This window comes from Mastigoproctus giganteus, chromosome 9 (assembly GCF_048544385.1).
Source record: "Mastigoproctus giganteus isolate SK-2022 chromosome 9, ASM4854438v1, whole genome shotgun sequence".
Classification (NCBI taxonomy): domain Eukaryota; kingdom Metazoa; phylum Arthropoda; class Arachnida; order Uropygi; family Thelyphonidae; genus Mastigoproctus; species Mastigoproctus giganteus.
In genome coordinates this window covers 50,868,319-50,896,067 of record NC_143583.1, presented here as the reverse complement: position 1 = coordinate 50,896,067, position 27,749 = coordinate 50,868,319, and positions in this window count along the sequence as shown.

The window sequence follows — 27,749 nt, the reverse complement described above, 5'->3', positions numbered from 1 at the left end:
GCAAGGGCACTTGAGGCAAGAAAGCAGGCTTATATGGCATAAACCAAAAAAAAAAAAAAAACACCCCCTTCTCATTTCACCCATTCACTCGCTCCAAATGTTTGTCCAGTTCTTTCTTGAATCTCTTTAAGCTATCAGCTTCTATAATGGCAGATGGAAGTTTATTCCACCAATTTGAATTTATGACCTCTCAGGCGACTGTTCTGAGCAAGAAGAAGAATCCCATCAGCATTGAGCTTGCTCAAACCATTCAAGGCTTTATACACCTCAATCAGATCACCCGGCAGGTGCCCAGTCTCCAGACACTGTAATTTGTTCCATTCACTAATCTTGTTGCCCTTTTCTGTATTCGTTCCAGCAGCTCTACATCCTTCTTAAAATTAGGCCACCAGACCTGTACACAGTACTCAAGGTGTGGCCTGACCACACCTTGAGTACTGGTGGCCGAGCTTCCTCGGTTTTGGTGGCCGAGCTTCCTCGGTAGACTCCGGGAGGCAGGCCTACCGATGAATCTATACAACCCCATAAGATCATACCTACCCGACAGAAAAGTGAAAGTTTTAACCGTATCGGAAAATAACTGAACCCATACACCGATGATGCCCGCAAGGTTCAGTACTGGGGCTGCTCCTGGGGAATGTAGTTCTAGATGATTTCCTTTCAATGGACCTGGGAGAGGTAAACAGTCAAGCGTTTGCAGATGACCTCATCCTCACTGTGAAGCAAACTCAAGGGCCAGCTTGGAAATCCAGGTAAACAGGGTGCTGGAAAAGCTACTGGAATGAACGATGCTGCACTCATTGACAATTTCGCCAGCAAACACGGGCTCAATCCTATTAAAAGGGGCACTAGGCACTCGTCGGGACCCCCCAGATTAAAATTGAGGGCGCAACCATCAAACTTAGCACGCAACTAAAGTATCTTGGAATCATTTTAGACTCAAACTTATCCTTCAAGCAACATCTCCTCTACCGGAAGGAGAAACTCAGAAAATACACGGCCATGATTGCAAGAATCACTAGAAAAGACTGGGGACTAAAACGAAGAATTCTGGCACTCTACTACAAAGCGATTTTTGTCCCGGCAATAACCTATGGCTCGCCTGTATAGTTTACCAAGGCAGTTACAGCCGTTAACAAAAAATTCTTGACACCATCCAGAGAAATATTCTACTAACTATAACTCGTGCGTGCTGTACGGTGAGCATCCATGCCCTACAGACCCTGGCCGCGTGCTTCCCCTTGATCTAGAAATAGTGCATTGTGGGCTAGTGTATTTGCTCTCTAGAGGAATCCAAACAACGTCCATAGGGTCGACAACAGATACGATGAATAATCGGAAAAAGGAAAAAAAATGCGGCTGGTGCTGCACCTGCGGCAGGCATGACAAGAGAGATGTTCCAACTCCTGTAAAGGAGAAATCACAAAAAAATCCATACCTCAAGTCAGCAGAGTCTACCCCAGAACCCCATATTGGTTCTTCCCAGGATTACACATTACATACCTATTTACGGGCCATGGTGCCATAAATGCCAAGCTAAATAATATGAGAATTGTAGACGACCCAGATTATGGATGCGGAGAGTCAGAGACTTGGCAACACATAATGATTGAATGTGAATATTATGAGGATCTGTGAAGAATCCAGATAACCAAGACTACATACCTTCCCTGTAACTGGGAACACCTTTTACTAGACACAGAAGAAGAATTTAAAGCGTTCAGTAAGTTCGTGCAGAATATTTTCGCAAGGAGGAGGACATTGTTTGCGCTGCATAACAACACAGGAGATTGACAAAGCAGACCATAGACTCGCATCAAATAAACAAGAAAAGGGCAGCAAGGAACCTAATTAAGGGAATGGTGTCCCTGTCAACAAATCCTTACTGACTGAACACTCAGAAATGACACTTAAACTTGACACTACTAAATAGAGAAGCCAATGAACAAAGAGGAGGATGCCTATGGCGAAAGGACACTGATGATGGATATGTCCCAAATCAGCCTCATGTCTGATGGACCAGAACTGACTACCCACAATGCGTCAAGTAGCAGTACAAGATTCCCCACCAAAACCGAAACTAGCAAATTGAAGTAAGACAAATACTAACTAATCGAATGACTTTCTAGTCCCCCCAGTCGGGGTATTAGGAAGAACCACATCCTGAATCTGACCTTCTGACCGGGTGTCCTATCCTGGTTTCTTTAAATCCCCATCCCCTGGCAAAGAGGAGTGGACAGTTCCTGTCTCCTCCCCACAGCCTTCCCCCTTCTTCTGGCTGTCCCCACTGATCTTCATGGAAACACCTTCCCCTCTCTACTCCTACTCAAACTTAACTTATCGAGTATGCCTATAAAGTAATTCAATCGAACTAGTGCAAAATTTAACCCCTCTCACTTAAACCTACACCACAATTTGGCTGTAAATTTACCGCAATGCTCTCCTTTTTTTTCTATAGGTCTTTGCCACTGAAATCTTCAGAAACTAGTTGGCAGGGCCTGCCAGGATACTTACAAATCTACTGGTTGCCTGACCTGCCTCCGCGTGGCAAAGTGGCAACGGTGGGTCCCATTAGGAGCCCAATGGCTCCTAATGGGACCCACCGTTGGGTCAGAGGAACAACAGAACATAACACTACCGACATTCCACTCCACACTGTGGCTTTACAGATTCTGTTGGGAAAACTATCCATACATTATGAGATCCAATACAGACACATGAATTATCATCTGAACAAAGCAGGCCCTGTTTCCTTGGAAGATATGCAGCTTGATTTGAGTGCCTCTTTGGCTTCTGAAAGGAAAAGTCTGCGTTCCATCTACATCGAAAAGTGGCAAAGAGATTGGAATACCTCAGATCTTGGTAGTGTAACGAGAGAATTTTTACCTTTAGTTAGCGAGTTCAAGAAGAAAGAATTTTCATGGTTTTCTCCAAGATTGCACGGCAGATTCCTGCTGTCGGGTCATGGCAGCATTAATAATAAACTAAACTAGGACTGTCTCCTACTGCACTTTGTCTGTATGCGGCTAAAGAGAACATGGATCATATCTTATTTGATTGTCACTACTATTTGGACTATAGACAAGAACTTCAACTTATGCAGGACAATTCACTAGTAAAAATAAACCTTTATTTGTTCGATCTCGGGTTGCATTTAATGCTCTTAATACATTTGCTACACGTGTCTTCAAAAGGAAAGATGAACTTCGATCAGTTAACCCAAGATAGACTGTTGTTCTAGTGACTCTTTGTACCTCAGGGTTGGTGTACAGAGAAGTGATTTTAACCAAGAGTTCTCACAGATTCTCACTGATTTCTTGTATTAGATGGTAACAATGTTATTTATTAGAACTACTGGATTTCTACTGCCTCTGAAGATTCTACTTTTTGTTCCTTGGTAATGTTACTCCAGTGGATTATCCTTTTGGACGTATTGTTTGGTGAACTGTTGAAGCCAACTAAGACTTGATATTGATTGTACATAGTACATACAGTATATTTGTTAATGATGAATCTTTCCCTATTAATAGTTTGATGGGGTGAAATTTGAACCATGATATTTGGACTATTTCCTCAATGAAGAAAAGAATGTCTTGAGGAGCTTTCTCTGTTTGCTTATTCTGATACCTGGATGGGACTTTTTTGGTAAGATGCCAGGCACCCATCACGATGACAGCAGAACAGAGCACAACATTTGCACACAACAAACACTACACCCACGACCGGTTATGGCGCAAGCCTCACCACAAGAAGTATAAAGGCGGCTAATGGGGGAAATCCTGGGCTCCGAAACAACTACACTTACATACTTAAATACTTAATTCCACTCCCCACTTTTAAATCTCTGGCCTCCACAGAGTACTGTGATGGACAAACAGAGTATACAATGTAGAGATGGGGGAATGCCTGGTGCCGTCAGACAATTAACATACTTTACACTCTTTGGGTTTGTAGAGATTGAAGTGCGTCATAATTCTGAACAAGCAGGAGCCCTTGGTCTGGATTAAAATATCCAATATACGAAATTAAAGAATTTCTAAGATCATTACAGAGTTGAAAGTCATATAAATACATTTCCAGTTTTTGATACCACACAAACGAAGTTGAGTTTAAGAAAGACGGATTTTAAAAAGATTTTAATTTAGTGATTCGTGTCATATGAATACCGATAGCTATCTGAGTCATATGAACATGGATTATAGCGTTTCTAGTCAAGAAACACTTGACTAATCCATGCACTGGCAGAGCCCATGTGGATTAAAAACTGCACTCAACTATTATAGTAGAGTGTAGAGTATGTTTAGTGTCAAACGGCACCAGGAGTTTCCCCCATCTCCGCTTGCTATATGTGGGTGTGAAACAGAACACTGTCAATGCCAGAGGTTTAAAAGTATATGGATTTTGTATTTGTGTAGTATTTGTATTTGTATTTTTGTATTTTGTCGTGTACCGTTGTTCAAGAGTCGCCTGGAAAGTTACTTTCAAATAAATAAATGTTTATTGTGAAGTACAAAGTAAGAACACAATATCCCATCACGGCAACAAGCGCCAGGGGTTCACATGTAGTAGATTGAGAAAAACAGAATAATATACGGCATACAAACACAAGACAAGTTACAAAAAAAAAAAAAAAAAAAAGTCTCCAAATACTAAAAGGCTACAAAATATAGTGCGCAAATGTAAAAGAAATACAAATACATAAATAAAAAAGAAAAAAAAACTTGGCAATGAGTCAGAAGGGCTCCAGTGATGACAGATTTGACCATGGGAATAGGAGCATCACGATCCTCTTTTAGAAGGTTAGGGTTCAAGAACTTTGATAAAGTTGTATCTATCCTTCTTGTTACTTATTAGCCTGTTAAAGTCGGCGTCCACACAGTTCAAAGTGGCGAGCATCTGCTTGGGGAGAAACCTGTCAGTGAGTGCAAGCCTGTTGTGGTGAACCACAAGTGCAGTTGACGATCTTAGGCCAGGCTATGGGATGCTTCAAGAGCCAACGTTCCAAATATTCAGAGATGATGTCTGGCCTGTGATGAGTTTGGCTGTGAAGACCAGCCTCTTTTCAGGATCAGGAACTTCACCCTCGGGATTTCGAGTGCTTGTGGTGGTTGTGGTAGCAGGAGGCAGACGAAGCTTGTTGTTGGCCCATTCCAATAACCAGTATTCAGCGGTGTACACCCGCTTAGGTTTGTAGGTGCGGCTGAGGCCCATATTTCTGCGCCATAGAGAATGGTGGGGTAGATCGTGGCGGTGATAAACGTTTTAACAGGGTGGCGCTACTGTTCATTCCCTGTGTTGGAACGATGTTTAGAGTGTTCCCGTAAAATACGGATTCTACATTCCCTGCACTGTGACGACTATGTCAGTGGATGCAGCATCGCTTCCTTTACCTGCAGGTAAAATTTTATCATTTTATTTGATGTGGGAAGGCCATTTTACAAGCAAGTGAATATATCGTCGTATCTTCCCTATGGAAACCCACGTGGTCGTCGTAGCGATAGCGTCACTCAGGCAGTGAAACCTGTAAACTGTGAAACTGACTGGGAGCGGAGTTCTCCCAGGAAACTTTTAAACTGGTCACCTCACATACAACGTCTTTATTTTAGATCCTAGCAGTTTATTTTATCTTTTACCATGTTTTTCGCCAGTCTCCTTTGTTCGCCACCATATTGTTTCACTTAGCGAACCTACACGTTTTTCGAGTTGGCATTAAGAAGCTTCCTGCTAATTGGCTATAAATTCTAGCTGTTTTGAACAACTTAAAAAATAATAATAAATAAAATAGTAATAATAAACAACAATAAAATTAAATAAAATATGTCAAAAATTGAATCTCAAACGGAAACAGTACCCCTGTAGTTGTGCTATTGCGCCCTCCATGCAGAGAACGGCACACCTCGAGCAACGAGGAATTACTTGAAAACACCTGCCCAAACTCAGCTTGATTAAACAGCTCAACAACAAACCAGCTAAGTTAGGCACTGATGTTTCCTCGCAGCGGGATCCAAATAATAGTAATATTATTGTTGATGAGGAGATTGCGAGTGTGGACACCAAGATGAACAACTCCAACCCTCCAGGTGAGCGAAAACGGCTAAAACCCCCAAAAAGTCAAGAAATCCACTAAAACCTGTTCTCCTTTAGCTGCTCACTGGGAGAACCTAGAAGAAGAACTGAACTCCATGCAGTCCTCAGTAGATAAGGATTGCTCTCACTTGGAGAAAATTATGATCCTCAGGTCCATGATGGAATGCTGCCTTCGCTTTGAAGGAAGTAAAGTAACAAAGCCAGCAGCCCCAAAAGTTACAGGCTGCTGGAGTACCCTCGAGAAAATGTTACGTGACTTAATACTACAGAATGAACAACTAAGAGCAATCAATGAACAACTGAGGGAAACAAATTATACTCTGACAAAGGCCTTCAGCAGTCCAGCTCGGATCAGCCATAGCACTCAGAACTCTTTCCTCCCAGATCTGACAGCACAATCAAACCGCCAAACTCGGCCAGCACTTCTCCCTACACCTATCTCAGAATCAACTTATGCTGCTATGGTATAGCGGCCAAAAATTAATGCCCATCTTGCCAATCACACTGCCTTCTAGCCAGTATTGGCTGCCACCTCATGGATAGTGCACCGAATATCACGGTTAATGATTATTACCAGATCAAGAACCGGGAACAAAGTGAAATGCCACAGCGCCCCCGGTCCTATTCAGCTGCACTGAGGATACAACCAATGGCAGATAAGCTATTTGCCCCTCGCGATACCAGACAGAACAAAACAGGCGCCTCCGTAGCCAGGTGGGAAGGAGGAGCAGCAGTGCATAGCACATGCTTCTTGATTATACCGGGGTTCGAGCCCGTCACCACCAAATACGGAGAATGCAGAAAGGTCAGGGAATGACCGCCGCATATCCAGGAGCAATATGGCCTTAGTTGCTAATGCTCCTAAAAACCAAATAACAACAAAAACAGAACAAAACCTAGTCATCCTTCGCGCGACCCAGGAAGGTTGCTTCACTTCAAGTGAGGCTGTCAAGGAGGTTGTTACTACCAACTTGAAACCTCAAATGAAACCCATAAAAATTAAAAGCCTCAGAAAAATCCGTAATTCTGGGATCATCATTGAGACTGCTTCCAAAAAAGATGCAGAAAACATTATCCAAATCCCACAGATAAGTGAACTTGGTCTTAGCGCTGAGATACCCAAACCAAAAGGCCCATCTATTGTAATCTTCGATGTCGAAAAAGGAATTTCCAAAGATGACCTCCTTGAGGAAATATATGACAGTCTTACCAGTTCAAGGAGTACATACCTACCAGCAAGTGCTTTAAATGCCTCCGATTCAGACACACATCCCATGTCTGTGCCCGACAAGATTTCACCTGTGGCCACTGTGCCAAACGCGGACACACCTACAACAATTGTCCAAACAAAAATCAGGTCCCTAACTGCGCCAATTGCAAAGCAGCAAAAATGGATCCCAATCACTCCGTCCGGGATGTCAAATGTCCAATATATTTAAGGGTATTTACAACCATCCAGAACAAAACCGACTATGGCTGTACACCATAATCGCTATCCCACCAACGTCCTCAAGATTCTCCAACTGAATGCCCAAAGAGCAGAAATGTGATCGAACAAATTAGAATGAAATTGGATGAAGAAGAAATTGATATTCTCTGTGCTCAAGAGCCGTACACCCACAAAGGGCCGGGTACAAGGCTACCCTCGAGCATATAGGATCATTGAGACAACCACAGATACTCCATGGGCAGCCATCATTATTTGGAACACTACAATTACAGTCACAAAGATCGACTCCTTATGCACACCCTTTGGTGTTTTTGCACACATTATCTGCCAACAAGGCTCTCTGCATGTAGTCTCGTTGTACTGCCGACCACGAATTGATATCGCACCATATATTGAATATCTTCAGTCAGTCACAACTCTCTTACCTTCCAGAAAAATCCTAGTAACGATGGATGCCAATTGTAGATCTCGCTTGTGGCATAGCCGAGTGGATGGTCATGCAGTTTCCCAGAATGGACAGCGATTAGAAGATTTCCTTTCGTCTTCTCCATTTGAGGTCCTAAACCAACCACATCACCTTTCTACCTTCAGCAATACCCTGTGGGAAAGCAACATTGACGTTATCCTCGCCACGTGGTCAATAGCACAAAAGTTCTCATCATGGATGGTTCATGAGGCCTGGTCCACCTCAGACCACAGGGCCATATACTTCCATCTATCTAGACAACTTGATAGTACTCCTCCCATATACCACGATATCATCAGATACTCCACCAGAACAGCTGATTGGAATGCCTTCAAGGACAATATAAAATCAAAGCTACAAATGGATACATCCCAACTAAACCATCTTGATCCACAGGAGTACCTCTCCCTCTTAACAACCACAATCCAACAAGCATGTGAGAGAACTATGAAAAAACTTCAGAAGCACCTAAAAGCAGTCCTGTGGTGGTGGTGCAGGGAACTAGAAAACTTAAGGCGCCAAGTCCACACTGCCCGAAAAGCCTTCCAGAGAGTGAGGCACTCCTGGGCTCCTGCTGAGGTCCAGGCTCTACAGGAAGTATATAGAAGATATCGTAACGACTACACAAGCCTCATTCAGCAGAAAAAGAAAGCGTCTTAGCAGAACCTTATGACAACTACTGGTAACGCAGATCCTTGGGGGTGAGGTCGTTTATAGCATTGTTATGAACAAGCTGCCCAGGGGAGAGATGTTAAATGCAACCCTGACTCCCGATGATAATCCAACACACACATGGGCTGAATCCATGAATAATATTCTGAATGCCCTACTTCGGACTGATGAGAGTCCCATAAATGATGAAGAAAAGCAAATTAAACAAGACAACCAGACCTTCTACAACAATAAAATAGAACCTCCTTTCACCTCTGAGAAAATGAACAAAGAATTTGACAGAACAAAAATAAATAAATGCCCTGGTCATGATAATATTGAGGCTGAGATCATCAAGAAAGCAGCAATACATCTTCCAAACCATTAGCACTGTTTAACAAATGCCTTGTTGAATTAGCACTGTTCAACAAATGCCTTGTTGAATTAGCACTGTTCAACAAATGCCTTGTTGAATTAGCACTGTTCAACAAATGCCTTGTTGAATTAGCACTGTTCAACAAATGCCTTGCGAAAGGAATTTTCCCTGATTCTTGGAAACAGGAAGTGCTTCGACTCATCCTAAAAGGTCCAGATAAAGATCCTACTCTACCCAAATCTTACCGCCCAGTTGCTCTTCTTCCGGTCTTGGGCAAGGTAATGGAGTGGCTGCTTCAATCCAGATTATCCATTTACTACCAGACATCCAACTTAGACTTTCCAAAGCAGTATGGCTTTAAGCCAGGATGCTCCACTGAAGATGCTATGAACAATCTCCTCAACACAGCAAACTCAGCCACAGAAAAATATCTACTGGCTATCTCCATTGACTTTGCTGATGCCTTCGATTCCATCTGGTGGCCCAGCACTGTCAGGAGATTACGTCAACTCAATATTCCACTCAACCTCTACCGCTGTCCCCAGAACTACCTCTTCGATCGCTCAGTAACAGTTCAAACAAATTTTCAGAAAACTTCCCGACCAGTTCTTAGAGATTGTCCACAGGGTTCAGTTCTTGGGCTCTACTTCTGGAACTTAATACTAGATGAATTTCTTCTTATGGATCTAGGTCCTGTGGACTGCATGGCGTAAACAGATGACCTCATCCTCCGTATCAAAGTTGATTCTAGAACTGAGCTTTAGGCACCTCCGTAGCCAGGTGGGAAGGAGCAGCAGTGCGTAGCACACGCTTCTTGATTAGACTGGGGTTCGAGCCAGTTACCACCAAATACGGAAGATGCGGAAAGATCAGGGAATGACCACCGCATATTCCCGGAGCAATATGGCCTTAGTTGCTAATGCTCCTAAAGAAATAAAAAAAAAAGAACTCAGCTTGAGCAAATTGCCTCCCCTGCCTTTTCCCCAGAAATGACTAACTTGTGGTTGCAAACAACCACAAGTTAGTCATTTCTGGGGAAAACACGAAGACTATCCTCCTCAAAGGATCCTTGGACATAAGAAGACCGCCTCAAATTAAAATCTCTGGGCAGACATTGCAACTCAAAACAGAACTAAAATATCTAGGAGTAACCTTCGACTCCCGATTAACATTCTTACCTTATCTTAATTACCTCTCCAACAAAATACGTCGTTATACTGCCATGTTCGCAAGAATTAGCAGAGTAGACTGGGTTTGAAGAGGAGGACTCTCATGCTACTTTACAAAACCATCTTCTTACCAGCTGTGTGCTATGGTGCAGGCATATGGTTCCCTCGTGCCATCACTTCACGTAATAAAGCAAAGTTACATACAATTCAATGCAATATCATACTCACTGTGACCAGCGCTTGCTGCTCAGTCATTTAATTCTGCCCTGCAAGTCTTAGCAGGTACTCGTCCTCTGGACCTGGAGGTTATTCGTCGCGGCCTTGCATACCGCATAAAGAGAGAAATTCCCACCACCACCATTCTGGATAAAACACTCGATCTAGCTAATGATCCAAAAAACGAAATGAAACAGATTTACTCTAAGCTCTTCCAGCATTGGCAAAGATCTTGGGAGCAAACAGCCAAAGGTGAAACAACTAAAAGATTTCTTCCCCAAGTTATGATAACTGCACCAAAACCTCCTCCCTGGTACTCACCAGGCCTTCACGTCTCGTTCTTCCTCACTGGTCATTGATCGTTTCGGGCTAAGCTGCATGCCCTGGGTCTCACCGATTCTCCTCTCTGCACATGCGGTGACAATGAAGACTGGATTTTTAACAGTGAGGGGATATCGGTCGTGTAGCCGCTGCTGCTTTGATATGCACTGTAGACGAGAAAATTTGGTATTGATTTTGTCGATCTGGTTGACAAATATCTTTTGATCAAACAGAACACCAAGGTCTATGTACGAGGGTACGTTTGGTATTGGTACCCCTCCGAATGACACGTTGATTACTGTTGGCACGGATTTAAGGGAGAATATAACCTCAGCTGACTTCCATGGGTTGATTTTTAGGTTGAAGCTTGCCAGGTACAATTCAAGATCCTTAAGTTGGGAATTGATCCTGTTGCTGAGCTGAACGGGGTTGTCACCAGTGTTAATTTGCGTCAGCAGTTTGATGTCATCAGCATAACATAAGAGACCATTCATGGAGGCTATAACGGGCACGATGATAGCCGTGAACAGGATATCACGCCCCCCCCCGTGGTACTCCAGCAGTAATGTCACAGGATAGGATGAGTTGTTCACGATGAAGAACAAGTGTTCTATGACAGAGCAGAAATTCGAAAAAGCACAGCAAATCACTTCGAATAAACAATTTCTTCTTAAGTAGAAGGAGCAAGGCTGGGATCGACGTGGCATCAAAGGCTGCGCTTACGTCAAGATATATGGTTGCCAGCCCAGCTCTTTGTTCGAATGCTGAGAGCATGCGTTGTGTTGGCTGCCAAGTTAGTGATTGATGATTTTAATGGGATGGCATAGTGGATTTCAAGTGGTTTTGTCTAGAGGATTTGGTGAGTAATTGTCGGTAGCAAAGCCTTTTCGAGAGTTTGTAGCAGACAGGAGGCAACGGAGATGAGTCTAAACTGGCTGACGTGTGTGGCAAATTGGTTTTTAGAGATGGGATGCACTCTGTACTTATTCCATTGGGGTGGAAAATAATGCTGAGTGAGCCATCTGCTGTAGATCGAGAGAAGAGGGTCTATGATGAATGTGCTCAAGCATTTGACGATAAATTGTGGAATTCCATCCTCCCCAGCAGTGTCTGTCATGGGAAGGGAATTGATGGCACGTATATAGTCCTTAGGACATCTGAAGGGTTTTCATAGTCAGGCTGGACATTGGACATAAGAAGACGTCCACAAATTAAAATGAACACAACTACTATAAAAATAGTTACAGAACTAAAATATCTTGGAGTGGTCTTTGATTCTAAATTAACTTTTTATCCCAATTTGACCTACTTGGTGAAGAAAGTGAGAAATTATGCAGATATGATTGCCAGGATCAGTCGATCAGACTGGGAGCTCAAAAGGAAGACCCTGGCAATCATATACCGTGCAATGTTCCTAGCTGTAATCACCTTTGGAGACGGTGCGTGGTTCACCCACCCGGCCATAGTAAGAAACAGGAATTAGCATTAGCATTAGTAGAGGCATTTGATGCAAGAAAGCAAGCTAATGCAGCATCAGCCAAAAAAAAAAAAAAAAAAACCCCACTTCCACTTCACCCCTCTGTTCGTTCAAAATACCTGTCCAGCTGAGCCTTAAACTTATTTAGGCTATCAACCTCCACCACAAGGGATGGAAGTCTGTTCCACCAACCAAACACCCGCTGGCTAAAGGCAAATTTCCGCACGTCTATCCTACATCTGTCTTTCCTCAATTTGAATTTATGCCCTCTCAGGTGATTTTTCTGAGCTAGAGGAAGAATCCCATTAGCATTGAGCATGCTTAAACCATTCAAGGCTTTATACACCTCTATCAGATCACCTCGCTAGGGCCTAGTCTCCAGACACTGTAATTTGCAAAACTTAAGCCTTTCTTCGTAAGAGCACCCCTATGTTCCATTCACTAATCTTGTTACCCTTCTCTGCACTCGTTCCAGCAGCTCTACATCCCTCTTGAAATGAGGCCTCCAGACCTGTATACAGTACTCTAGGTGTGGCCTGACCATTGCCTTATACAATGGAATAATCACCTCCTTATACAATGGAATAATCACCTCCTTATCCCTGCTGGAAAAATTCCTGTATATCATTGACAATACTCCATCAGCTACTCTTGCAGCCCGTCTGCACTGCTCAGAGAACTTCATATCTGCCTGCACAACCACCCCCAAGTCCCTTTCATTCTCTACCACTGTCAGTGTAGTACCACAGAGTTGATACGTTGCTCTTGGGTTGCTGTTTCCCATGTGTAGTACATTACATTTGTCAATGTTAAACTTCATTTGCCACCTCTCAGCCCATCTGCTCAACCTTTCCAGATCCTGTTGCAGCAGCATAGTGTCAGTAGTGTCCTTGACAACCCTGCCAACCTTTGTATCGTCTGCAAACTTGGACATTAAGCTTGATATACCATCATCAATATCATTTATAAATACAGAAAACAATAATGGACCCAACACTGAGCCCTGAGGGACTCCACTAATAACATTAGTCCACGATGAGCAGTGTCCATTGATTACCACTCTCTGTCTTCTCCACCTCAACCACCCCTTTATCCATAGCAACAATTTGCCTCCAATGTTACACTGCTCCAATTTGTGTAGCAGTCTTCCATGTGCAACAGTATCAAAAGCCTTTCTAAGATCCAAATATATAATATCAAAGTTATTCCCTGCATCCAGTTCTTTTGTGACTGCATCATAGTATCCAATCAAGTTGGTCAGGCAAGACTTCCCCTTAACAAAACCATGCTGTGTCTGAGCTATAACTGAAGTCTTGTCTAAATGATCCTGCAGTGCTTCTTTAACCAGTGCCTCCATTAATTTTCCTGGAACAGAAGTTAAGATCACAGGTCTATAATTACTTGTGTCAGCCTTTGATCCTCCTTTGTGAATTGGGGTCACATTTGCACATTTCCAGTCTATGGGTACCTCCCCTGAGTCCAAGGAAGCTCTCATAATTATGGCTAAGGGTTTGCTTACTTCCTTTGCTGCCTCCTTTAATATAACTGGATAGATCCTATCCACCCCGGGTGCCTTTCTTGTGTTTATCTTCAACAGTTTCTCCTCCACTTTACTCCCAGTTATTTCAAGATTCTGTAGCTTACTGCTAGAGTTGAATACACCTCTGGCATTCCCCTTGCTGAATAACTCCTCATGTGTGAATGTCGATGCAAAATATTCATTTAGTTTATTAGCTACCTGAGCAGGATCATCAGCAGTTGACACATCAATATCAAGTGGACCAATCTGATTCATCCCCTTCCTTCTAGAGTTTACATAACTAAAAAACTCTTTGCTGTTTTTCTTTGCATCCCTTGCCAAGGATTTCTCGTAATCTGCCTTCGCCTGCCTAACCTCCTTTGTAACTTGGTTACAGATCAACTTGTATCTATCATAGGCTTCTGTGTCATGTGTTAATTTGTAAGTATCCCATGCATTTTTCTTCTCTGCCATATGCCTCATTAGTTCATCTGACATCCATTTTGGCCTAAACCTTGAACAATATTTCTTAGTTGGTATGTAAAGCCTAGTAGCTTCCAAGATAAGTTCTTTGAATGCTTCCCTTTTTGAATTTTTCTGTTGGTAACATCATCAGTTGGTCCCACTGTATAGAATTTAAATACTGTCTCAGTCCATCGTAGTCGCCTTTACGGAAGCAATAACCCTTCCCTTCACCCCTAATAGTAGTTACCGCTTTGAGTAAATCCCACTTCAGCACACTGTGATCACTGCCACCTAGTGGTTCATTTATCTGCAGATTCTTAATGCATGAAGAATCACTGCTGGTAATCAAATCAAGAGTGTTACACCCTCTAGTTGCCTCCCGAACATGCTGATGTAGAAAACAATCATCCAATAAATCCACAAAAGCCCTGCTAGTGTGTGAGTAACCAGCCCCCAAATTCCAGTCAATATCTGGGAAATTAAAATCTCCCATTATAAGACTCTCTGATTTACTGGCTCACTCTATTTCCCTGTACAGTTCCTTATTATACTCATCAGAGTCATTAGGCCTATAGCACACTCCTACTCTCAATTTTGATCTCCCAACATTTATGTCACACCAAACTGACTCAACACAGCACAGTCCGGCGATGTCGACTGGCTTCACTTCCTTGGTTTTTATGTGTTTCTTAACTAATAGCATAACCCCTCCCCCCTTCCTATCCTGTCTATCCTTTCTGTAGACGTTGTACTCCCCAAATTGCAGTTCTGCATCCCTTATATCTGTGTGACACCACGTCTCTGATATCCCAACAATATGTGCCTTAGATGTTTTGAGCAATACCTCAAATTCATCAAATTTATTTACTAAACTCCTAGCATTGGTGTACATGCAAGTATACCTGCACCTGTTTCTATTCTTAGCTACCCTAACACAACCCATGTGTTTACTTGTACCGCAATGACTCCCAGCAGTCTCTGAAATACAATGCGTCTTGTTTTTCAGGCTTCTGCTTATTCTAATAGAAGCAGTGCAAGAATCTCTTTCACCTCTGCCAGTGGCTACTGTCAATCTATTGGTCTTTGTCTCCCCCCAAGCTAGCAGTTTTCCGACCCACCTAAGACTGCCTCGATAGCATCAGCAAATATTCTTGCACCCTTTCTATTTAAGTGTATCCCATCCCTGTAGAAGCAATCTCTTCTGTTAACAAGTACAGTCAAGGCTGAAAAAAATTCTACCCCTTGAGCCTTGCACAATCTTTCCAGGGCCGAATTGATCGACAAGGCTCTCATCATATACTCCCTCCTATCGTGTCTGGGCAGAATTGCAGACACTTTCAAATTCAACCCTAATTCTCGGCTTTTGTTCAACAGTGACCTGTACTTGTTAAGTAATTCTGCGGGTCTCCTACTCTTAATATTAAACGTGTACAACTATATCACCTTTTGTGCCCTTAAAAGATGATATTCGCTCTACAACGTCATCAACCTTTGCCCCTGGCAGACATACCCTGGTCCTGTTCCACCTATCCTTTTTACAAAGCAGGTTCCCCGTTCTTACAATAGGGTCACCAACAACTACTAGTTCCTTTGGGACCAGCGCATTCTGCCTTGGGGTTTGCCTCTGTGTCACGTGATGCCCTAGTGCAAGCTCTGGCGTTGATGTGGGCAGCTGAGAACTTGATGGACCCCTCAATTTAGTTTCTTCGAGGGCATCCACCCTGTCCTTCAAACTCTCATATAGGCCCAGAAGAACGCTGAGTTGTTGCCTGATATCGATACACTCCTTGCATCGCGCACACACAAAGACATCCCCCTTGGCAGTATTATGTCCCGTACCCGATTGCTCTGCAAACAGTGCATTTTATAAGGCTGTGAGTCAGAAGACAACTGCCCCCCCCTCAGTTCTGCTCTGAACCACAGCACTTCCATTAGCTTGAGCCTTTTGCTTTGCTGCTCTGGTCTGAGTCATGATTCTATTAATTTATTAATTAATTATAATTAATTATGTTATGTTATTAATTATGTTAAATATAATTAATTATATTACGTTTGTAATCTATGTCGTTATATGTATTTATTTAAACGTACAATTTAACTGCTAACGAAGTTCAACTAACGCTATCTAGTACGGTATATAACTATCGTATCACAAAGGCGGGAAAATTACGAACGGTAGCGGAGTTGAAACACGCGGAAACCCTTACCGATACTTTTTATGCAATTACAAGGCTGAGTAAAGAATAAATACACCAAATTAATCAGAAAATCACAAAATAATGTTATACTACTAAATTTAAATCAAACGTTTTAGAAAAACAATAATTTCAAATCTATAAATAAGAAAAATCCACTTAGCGGCTTTGAACACCACCCAAATAAATTAGAATCGATACAAAGGACAATAGTTCTTACCATTACCAGAGCATGTCGCACAGTGAGCACACCTGCGTTACAGTTGCTGGCCGGAGCTCTCCCACTTTATCTGGAAGTAGCCAAAAGAGGGTTGTATTGTAGACTTAAAAAGGGCATACCCACAGAATTTCTGGAGATAGCCCTTGATACAGCCAGCACCTTCAATGCTGAAAGAAAAAGAATAGCCACAAAGCTCCATGAGCTAGGGCAAACAAAATGGGAGCAGGAAACCAGAGGTCTAGTTACCAAAAGGTTTCTGCCACAGGTGGCAATGGTTAGCCCAAAGCTTCCTTAAGTGGTATTCCCCTGGACTTTTTACATCATTCATATTGACAGGTCATGGCTCCCTAAATGCAAAACTAATCTCCATAGGGTTGAATGATGACCCAAATTGCACCTGTGGCGAGAGTGAAGACTGGGTACACATTCTATATGAATGTATAGTTTATGACATCTCCAGAACACAGCTAATAGCACAGATTGGCCCCTTCCAAGGGGAGAAGAACATCTATTCATTATAGAAGAGGAAAATTATAAAGACTTTACAACCTTCACACAGAAAGAATTTGAAATGCGCAGAACTATCCAAAGAATGGCAATTCAGCCCCCCCCCAGAAATTAAATAATAATCAATAGTTAAAATTGCCCGTGTCTCCCACCACGCCCAGACGATGACCTAATAAATGTCAGGACAGCAGTATTCTGTGCCCTGACATGACAAAACCGGATTGACCTGGGTACCCCATAGGATTACCCGGCCATGTGTGAACCTGGAGACCCACACCAATTAAGTAACCATGATGGGGAGGGAGATGTACAGGCAGCCAGGGAAGCAGATTAGCTGAAAAATATCAGGAAATGCAAATAGAATGAAAGACAGAATGAACAGCATGGTCACTGAGTGAATTAGGAATTATGGTAAAAGGGAATAAATGTCAGTTTTGGTGAAAGAAAGACGGACCCAGCACAAAAGAAAGAGAGTGAATGAGTGTCATGGTGAATGGGAATAAGTGGAAGGGAAATTGTAATTGTCTGAAGAATACAAAGTTAATAATAACTTACACTACTTTATATATACTAACAACACTATGGCTGATTCTCCCTTGGCCTGCAAAAAACTCGCGGCTAGGCCTGCACCACAACTGAAGAATGATAGTAAGTTGAGGTGCCCAGAGAGAGTAGTGCAGAAAGCAAGAGTCGAACAAATAAAACGAAAGACAGAATAATGAATGGGAGTGTAAGTTTGTGAGAAAAAGAACACAAACCATAAATGTTAAGTTCACACTAACCCTACTTTTAATCTTTTATATTTTTGCTAATTTAGCTTAATTATTAAGCATCAGTATTAAAATTACATTACATCATTACATCCCTCCCGGTGTGTGAGAAAGAGGTGAATGAATGAGTAAAAAAAAATGACTAAACAAATAAATAAATAAATATATATACTGTATATATATATAACCTAACAGGATAAAAAAGAAAAAAAAATGTTATAAACTTTAAAAAAAAGTATAAAAATAGAGTGCGATAGGTTGCCCAGTTCAACTGACCTCAAGCCAATTTAAAATGTTTGGGATTCTACTGGAAAAGGACAGCGATGCTACGACCAGATCATCCACCTGACAATGTCCATACATTAACCATCCATTCCACATGACGAAGTTTGCAAATGTGTCCAGTAATGCCAAAGCATTGCTTGACACATTTGAAGTCAATGCCAAGACAGTGCCCGTCTCGGGCACTGTCTTGGCATATGAATAACAATAGCGATCTGAGTCATAAGAATAGCAATATCAATACACCATGGATTAAAGGGTTTCGTCAAGCAGCATTGGGAGTGTCGATGTGGATTGCGCGCCGGACATTATCTTTGTATTACGGGCAAAGCAAAAGGTAATCCCACCAGCTATTTGGTAGGTGTTCCCAATGCAAAACCAATTCAGCGAATATTTAAAACAAAAATTTACTTTGTACGGATTCAATTCAGAAACTGTCACGTTCATTTGTCTGTAGAAATTGAAATTTCACTGAAACAGTTGAAAGTTTATTATTGAAACAATTGAAAATCATATGAGAATATTAAAGATTCCAGTACTACCTAATAGCAAAAATGGTTGCAAAATTTGCAGGTTATTTATTCAAATTGTTTGTGTAAAGACCTGAAAATTTTCAACCAGTACTGCTATTTAGGTTGAACTAATTCGATAATTGTGAAGTGTAAGCGGGATTGAGTTGCGGAAGCTCTTCTGTGGACACTAAACATAAGTTTTGCCACTTCAAGCCTCAAATAAACAAAGTTGTATTGCATGAGATGATAACAGTCATCTACCACCTATTAGGAAATCTTCTCTGTGAAAGTATTTTATTATTTTTTCTTAGTAGTAATAATAATTGTTGTTGTTATTGGAGGTTTTGCACAAGGGCTACAGTGGCCATATTTTCCCTATCAAATTAATATAATTGTTTCAAGAATGTAAGTTTTTAGAGGTGAGAGAACTTCCTTATCTTTAGGAAGAAGAAAAATTCATATACGTTTGCTTCATTCCCACGATCAGCTTCATTGTTATGGGTTCCTGAAACTTCTGTGAGATAGGAATAATTCCAGCTTTTCATGCTCGGTATAGATGATATGCTGTGCGCTGGTTTGAGAATCTAAGTAATTAAGAGCTAGTAGATGGCAAAGAGTCTGCACAGAAATTGCTGAACTCTGTTGGTAGAGACGCAGAAACAGAGAAGGCAGGTAAGACTGCTGCAGTACCTAATCTCTTGTCTGATTTTTAACCATCAGTGTACATCTGATTATATTCAGCATAATACTGTCTTTTGTTTTGATAGACGATAGCCATTGCAGTTTGCCCATGAAGTGGTTCCATTGATTGCTATTAGCAGTTAGAGAGTGACATGATATTGATAGCTCATCTGCAAAAAAAAAAAAAAAAAGAGATGGTTGCACTGAATTCGGAAGATCATTAATTCGTTGATTAAGTCAGAGCAAAGAGAGTACTTCTTGTGTATAATAATTGGAAAGAGTATTTTGATTACTTGGGAGGATCGATGTTGTTGAAAGTTTTGAATTAAGAGGGGAAGGTGGTCTCAAAGTCCAAGTTATAAAAATCCTGCAGGGTTCCATAATAAGAATCAGTGTCAAATGCTTTTTCTATATCCAGACTCACCATAACCATATGTTCTTTTTTTAATGAATGCATTGCGAATGTTAGATTCTATTTTGATTATAAGGTCAAGGAGGAATCTGCGCTTAAAACCAAGCTGATTACCAATTAGCAAATGTTGTTTCTAATAGCCAAGTTAAGAAGTTACGAAAAAATCTTTCAAGAAGTTTTCGCGAGAAGCTGGAAAGCGATTTTGGGCGATAATTCCAAGGTTTTGAAGGGTCTCTCCATGGGTTTAAAAAGGTTACAATTATTGAATGACACCAAGACCCCGGATAAAACGTTTTCTAGAAAAATATGGTAATAGTAGTTTAATAGGCCTTCTAAGTCCGCTTCATTCAACTGTCGCAGCATTACGTTGAAAATTCCGTCCGGACCAGCTGCCAAATCGTCAGATTTGCCTATGGAGACGGAATTCTTTCTTTCTTTTCCATATTTTTTCCCTAAAATATTTCTTTTCCCTATAATGGCTGGTTGTAGGGAAAAGAAATATTTGTATGAAAATCAGTTTTGCTTTTCCCAGCTTGAGATTTAATTTTCTTAGTCGTTGAGCTGCATGTTTTTGTCAACTGCCACTTCCTGAAAGGTTCATCGTTTGTTTTTTTGCTATTAGTAACTTTAAGATTGGGAAAATGTTTGCTGTTTAATGGATCCTGGAAAACTGACCGTTCCAGCTTGTATATAACGAGGAAGAACAGGTCAATTGCTGAGGATGACTCACTAGATAGATGTACGTGTGCTGCTTTCTCTATTTAGGTCCTCGTGGGTAACACAGTTGCTAGGATCACCATTATCCCCACACCGGGTGGAAAAGACCTATGTTGGAGTCGCGTTTTTTGGACCTTTTTCACGTGGCCCAGTTAATCGGTCTCAGGCGACTTTCCCCCTCCACCAAGAAACTCGGGTTTTCGTCGAGCAAACAGAATATTGACCTCAGAACACACGCAATTTACGGACAATATACAAGTACACGGATCAATGTGGCCTTAGTCGCCGATGCTCCTAAAGCCCTACTGTAATCTATATTTAGCAAGGTAGTAGATATCTAATAACATTTCAATTAATCGACTTCGTCCACTTTCTGAAGAACCCCACAAAGGGTGGTGACCATTAAAGTCTTCTAATAGATAAATTGGGGCTGGAAAACTGAGGAAAATTGCCTCAGAAATTCACCGAAATCCTTTAGGGAGAAAGAAGTATTCGGCAGAAGATAAATTGAAACCAAAGTTACAGTTATTCCAACGATAGCACATACTGCAACTGCTTCCAACAAGGTATGTGTAAAAATTGCTTTAGATGGAAGTTGAAATTGATTAGTATGGCAATGCCGCTGTGAGTAGCTTGTGAATCGTTTCTGTCTCTTCTATATAAGATAGTTTTCTACCATAAGATTAACAGAGGGTGTAAGGTACGTTTCTTGTAAACATATGACAGCCAGCAGGATTACATTTGTTTATAAAATAGTAAATATTATTGGTATTGCTTCCAAATCCTCTGCAGTTCCATTCAATGAAGTTCGCCATTAATTCTTCTTGGGGAAACAATTTGAGTCTGACTGTTTGCTAGTATTTCGCTTGAGTTTCTCAGTTTCAGTTCTTTCCTTTGAAAAAAGGGTCGATCAAAATTCGTATAAATTTCTGTATGTCTCAAGTAATGATTCTTCTTGCTGAAATTGGTGATCCATATTCATTTTTGATTCTTTGGGATCAATAGTTGTTGCCAAGTCGTTTTTTTTTTTAATTTTAGATATTTGGAACTGATATGTTTTGAACTGATAAGACTGTTAGTAGATTGATCTGCCTTTGCGTGGTAAAGGTTCTTTTGGTATCGGGGAAACCGTACACACCCAGGTGGAAATTGAGATGTCAGGTAAGACAGAAAGGTTTGTCTATGTTGCAATTTAAGTAGCCAGCACTCACTGAGCTTTGTAGAGTTCGATTCCTAAAGGTAAGGATAATGTTGCAGGTACTAGAATGCCATGTTTTTTTTTTCACCAGAATGCGTTTAGCTTGCATTAACTGAAGAAACCCACAAAGGGTTAATCGTTTAATTCTTCAACAAGTTCTTCTTCTGTGACATTCATGAGGTCCCGTTCCGTAACGACAGTTTTAGAGCTGTATAGCACACCTTAACTTGTATGTTGTTGTTGTTGTTACTGAATATTTTAGGAGCATCAGCAACTAAAGTCGTGTTGCTCGGTGTACTGAATATTGGTATAAATTGTGTCTGCTTCCAGGTCGAATTTCTGTTTGCTGGATAAAAAACCCGAGTTTCCGGGAGAAAAACCAAGAAACCCTCGCCTGAGATCGACTAATTCAGCCACTTTGTGAAAAAGATCCATAAAAATTCTTCCCATCATCGACGGGATTCGAAAGTCACGTCTTTTTCACCAGGTGTGAGGAAGATGGAAATCTTACTGTGTTGTCCACGAGGGCTAACTTGTGTGTTTACTGCACAAAACGACGAGTTTCAAAAATTCGGCAGCATATTTCTGATTTAAGTTTCCACCAAAAGATTTCCGTATTCAAATCGTCTTACCACTTCTGGTGAGTCTGCAGCATTCTAAAGGTATCGCTGGATGGCAAATGGAGAGCTTTTACTTAGTGAGCTAGTTGGTGAGGGAGTGAAATACTTAAAAAGTAGTTATTTTGATTCGCTGCTTCTACTTTCTTTCTTTTCGAACGGATAGATGAAAGGTCGCCGTAGCCGAGTGGTCAAGCGCACAGTGCATAAGTACGCATACCTTCAGTGACGCAGGTTCAAGCCCGTGACTGCTGAATACGGTGCTATTTCTTTTATTCTCTCCACTTGTGAACTGCTCTGACCATGTGATCGTCCCGGAGTATAAACAGAAATTTTATTAAATTTATTTATTTCCACTTGGATACTTTCTTTGAATGCTGAACCAAACTGATTAAACTGTTAAAAGTTTTCAAAGTTCATGATTCTCCTCTAGTCCCCAGAAGCAAGATCTTTTTTCCTATGGTTTCAGCCTCATCTAGTAACAAGGCAGATAAGTAATTGAACTGTCATCTATAATTATGACATCACTAATTTCATGTTAGTGATGTCATCACTAACTTAGCTTTGTGATACCTTTCGGTTATCACAGTCATTTAAATCCCAGCTGTAGTTTGATAAACTTTTGACATCCCCTCCCATAAAGACTTCCTCATGTGCAAATGTTGATGCAAAATATCTATTCAGTTTGTCAGCAACTTGAGTAAGATTATCATCCTACTATCATGTTATCAACAGTTAACCCATTGATATGAAATGAGACAATACGATTCAACCCCTTCCTTCTACTGTTAATATAAGCAAAGATATACACCGATGAGCCAAAACATTATGACCAGCGAGTCGTTATGCAAATCGAAGCAACTGCAGGTGAACTACTGTGCGTGCGCAGGTCGGGACACAGTATAAAAATACCTGATAGTCAGTCCTCGTATAACACGTGTTTAAAATACACGAATTCGATCATATACGATTTATAAATAGAGGAACGATATCTTATATAACACGAACCGAATTCGCTTATGCACGATTCGCCTGTGTTTACAAGAAATGGCAATCAAACGCAGAATCACCCCCAACCGAACGCAACACGATAGGAATGAAGAGAATATTCTGAAAATGTATTTATGTTTCTTATATATCAGGGAAGGGGAAACACATTTCACCACAATAGCGTAAAAACCCACACAATTGCAGCTATCGGTATTATCGCAAATGACATTAGATCGAGTTTACTACCAGTTTATAACAGATTCCACTAGCAGAAACGCAAGTGGAAATTGTTTTTATTGTTTTATGGTAGTAACCCCCAGAAATGTGCGGTGTTAATAGTGTATCTCTGCCTTTACGGTGTTGTTTATTCAGTTGCTACACGCGCACTGCTTTGTTTATGTGTATCAAGCGTGCCTCCTCGTTTTGCAATTGTGCTTTATTCCCTAAAAATCAGTAAAATACTTAAAAGGTGTGAAAAGGAAGCGTCCTGGTGAAAACACTGCAGATTCAGAGAGAAAAAGAAAAGCAATATCGATAAACAGAGGCGGACTGGATCAAAAATTCTTACCCGGGAAAATTTATAGTGGCCGCATACCATGGTTTATGGCCAAAATCACACCAGCCTCTGGCCCACCGGGGTTTTCCCGGTAAGGCTTATGGCCAGTCCGCCTCTGTCGATAGAGAAAAAAATATAAAATTGTGAAACGCTTTGACCGAAATGAAAGACCATGTGATATTGCACGTGCTACAGAACTAAATGAGGCAATGCCGAAAATTACAAAGAATGCAGAGAAAATAAAAACAACTTTCATAGCAGGAAGAACTAAAAGTGTAAATAAAATCCATTAGAATAAGACACAAAAGAATTGGAAGAAATGGAACGGCTGTCATCTGTTTGGATAGAAAATCAAACAAAAAACAAGTTTGCTTACGATAGAAGCAAAAGCAGTAGCAATATTTTATTACGTAATAGTCGTAATAAAATACGTAAGTACTTTATTACGATTATTTATTGTGTTTGGTAATGTTTTGGTTACAATTGTGTGTTCAATCTTGGGTGGTCGGCACCTAACCCTATTTTTCCCATAGGACCTGTTGTTTGTATTGCATGAGGGTTTCTAGGAACACAACTATCGTGCTATACGAGGACTGACTGTACTCAGTTCTGTAAATCGTGTTACTCTTGTTCTTCAAATGGGAAAGGCAGCTGACTTAAGCGAGTTTGACCAAGGCCAAATTGTAATGGCCAGATGACTGGGTCAGAGCATATGAGAAATGACACAGTGATGGGATGCTCATGGTCAGCCATGGTTCGTAACCTACTGAAAGTGGTCAGAGGAGAGGAAACCCCAGAACCACCGGCAAGGTGTTGGACGACCAAGGCTCATCAATGCTCGAGGTGAGCGAAGGAGAACCTTCACTCACCTTGCAACTAGCTGGTAATTGGAATGCTGGTGACAGGAGTAATGTCACAATGCACAGTACATCAAAACCTGCTGAAAATGGGGCTGCATTGCTGCAGGTTGCTCAGAGTGACCATGCTAACCACAGTTCACTGTTGACAGCACCTACAATGGGCATGCGAGCATTGAAACTGGACCTTGAGTAATTGGAAGGTCATCTGGTCTGATGAATCACATTTCCTGTTGCACCATGTAGACAGTGGATATGTGTACATTGTTAACCTGTGGAAGTGATGGTGCCTGGATGCACCGTGGGATGAAAACAAGCCAGCGGTGGCAGTGTCATGTTTTGGGCAATGTTCTACTGGGATACCCTGGGTCCAGTCATCCATGTGCTGGGCACTCTGACGTCTGCCACCAACCTAAACATCATTGCTGACCAGGCACACCCTTTCATGGCAACGGTCTTCCCCACTGGCAGTGCAGTCTTTCAGCAGGATAATGCGCCATGCCACACTGTCCGGATTGTTCAAGACTGGTTCATGGAACATGAGGAAGACTACCAGGTATAGCCTAGTGGTCAGGCGCGCGGGTGCATAAGTACACATGCCTTGAGTGACCGGGGATTCAAGCCCGTGACTGCTGAATATGATGCTGTTTCTTGTATTCAGTCTATTTTGTGAACTCCTCTGACCGTTTGGTCGTCCCGGAGTATAAACAGAAAATTTATTTTATTAGCCTCCAAACTCCAGATTGGAGTTGCCCAGCAACTCCAATCTGCGGCGTCTCAACCACAGACCTTACAGGAGTTAAAGGATCTGCTGTTCACGTGTTGGTATCAGATACCATAAGACACATTTAGAAATCTTGTAGTGTCCATGCCTTGCTGGGTGCAAGCTGATTTAGCTTCACATGGAGGACCAATATCATATTAGGTAGGTGGTCAAAATGTTTTGGCTCATCGGTGTATAATCTGCTTTTCTTGGCATTCTTCACCAGGGACTTCTCATAATCTGCCTTAGCTTGCATAACCTTCTCTGTGACTTGATTACAGACTAATTTATATCTACCATAGGTTTCTTGTATCACCTGATAATTTATACATTTGAATGACTTCTCTTCTCTGTCACGTGTCTCAATAGTTCATTTGACATCCACTTAGGTCAAAACCTTGAACAGCATTTCTTTGTTGGTATGAAGTCTAGTAGCTTTTTTGATTACTACCCCGAATGCTTCCCTAGAATTTGCTTTGGTCCATCAATTGGTCCAAATGGATAGAATTTAAAAACCCTCAGACCACTGTAGTTATTCTTCCAAAATCCTTTCATTTTATCCTTGACAGTAATGTCTTCAATACCACATTACTATATGTGATCGCTGCCACCCAATGTGTCTTTTACCTGCATATTCTTAATGCATTTAGAATACCTGTTGATAACTAGATCAAGAGTATTGCTTGCTTCCTCTTGTTGCCTCTAACAAGCTACTGTAGAAAATAGTCATCCAAGAAATCCACAAAAGTCTTGCTAGTGAGTCAGTGACCAACTCACAAATTTCAGTCAACACCTGGAAAGTTAAAATTATCCATTATGACATTCTGGTTTGCTGGCCCACTGTATTTCTCTGTATAGCTGTTTGGTGTACTCATCAGTCATTAGGCCTGTAACACACTCCTACCCTCACTTTTGTTTTCCCATTGCTTATATCACACGAGACTGACTGGATATTCCACTGGTCACTCATTTTGTCCGAATGCACAGCCTTAGATTTAATATGCTTCTTAACTAAGAGCATAACCCATTCACCCCTCCTGTCCAGTCTCGCCTTTCTGTATACATTGTATTGTCCCATATGCAAATTCAGCATCTTATATCTGAGTGTCTCTATCCCTACATCTGCATTTGATGACTTAATTAGTACTTTAAATACATGAAATTTATTTATAATGCTCCTAACATTAGTGTTCATATATGTTTTTACTGTTAGGTATCCTTACACAACCCACGTAAGGGTATTGTTTAACAGGATGCTGAATTTTCCAACAGAATCAATGTAAGAATCGCCTTCACCTCTACCTGCATCATCAGCCAGAAAAAAATATAAAATAAAAATTGTCCCAAGCACGAATAGTGCAAGTTAAGTGAAACTTCTTTAGAATCTTTTGATATGTTTATTATTTCAATGTTACAGTAATTTAATATTTTACAATTGTTTCACAAGTTTATTAAAGTTTTCACAGATCTTGCCTTTGTACTCAAAGTGATTTTGGTGGTCACATTGCACATATACGCGCTCTATACGCCTTACTATGCTATTACCATTTGGCATGTTGAATTGATTTTTCCGTCGAAATTTTTAATATGTGGTAGAGAATGATGAAAAAAATATTTTGGTTTTTAAATCGGGACTGCTAGAAGCTGAGATACAGCGATTTAAAACATAAATGCAACACGCGTGTGAATTACATCATGGCTGCTCTGTTGGGGTATTGACTTGCAGTGTTACAAGTTTATTACAAAGCCTATACAGATCTTTCCTTTGTACTCGAAGGAGGTGGTTTCATTGGATCTATACATGCTCTGTATGCCTTACAATGCTTGTCTTCAGATTGTTAAATTATAAATTTTTTTTTCGTCAAATTTTTATGAAATGCAGTAGAGAATGACAAAAGAAATATTTTGGTTTTCAAATTTAGAATCAGACTGCTGGAAACAGATATAGCAATTTAAAACGTAAACGCTGCATAGGTTTGCAGGCACCACTTACATTGCAGAATGGTAATCCTTTTAACCCTTAATTCATGCTTTCAATCAAATTTCCTAAAGGCCTGTTGTTATTCACGTTCCAATTGATAGTTGGTAGAAATTGTAGCAATGCATTTAGTCACAGTAGTCACCGAATATTGAATTCTCACACACAAAAGCATATTTTTTGCAATTTAAATAACTTTGTGATTTTTGTGATGTCTCAAGATGAAATGTCGAAAGAGAGGATATTCAATTAAAATAATGTGTTCATCGCATATTTTTATATTTTTAGTTCAGGTTA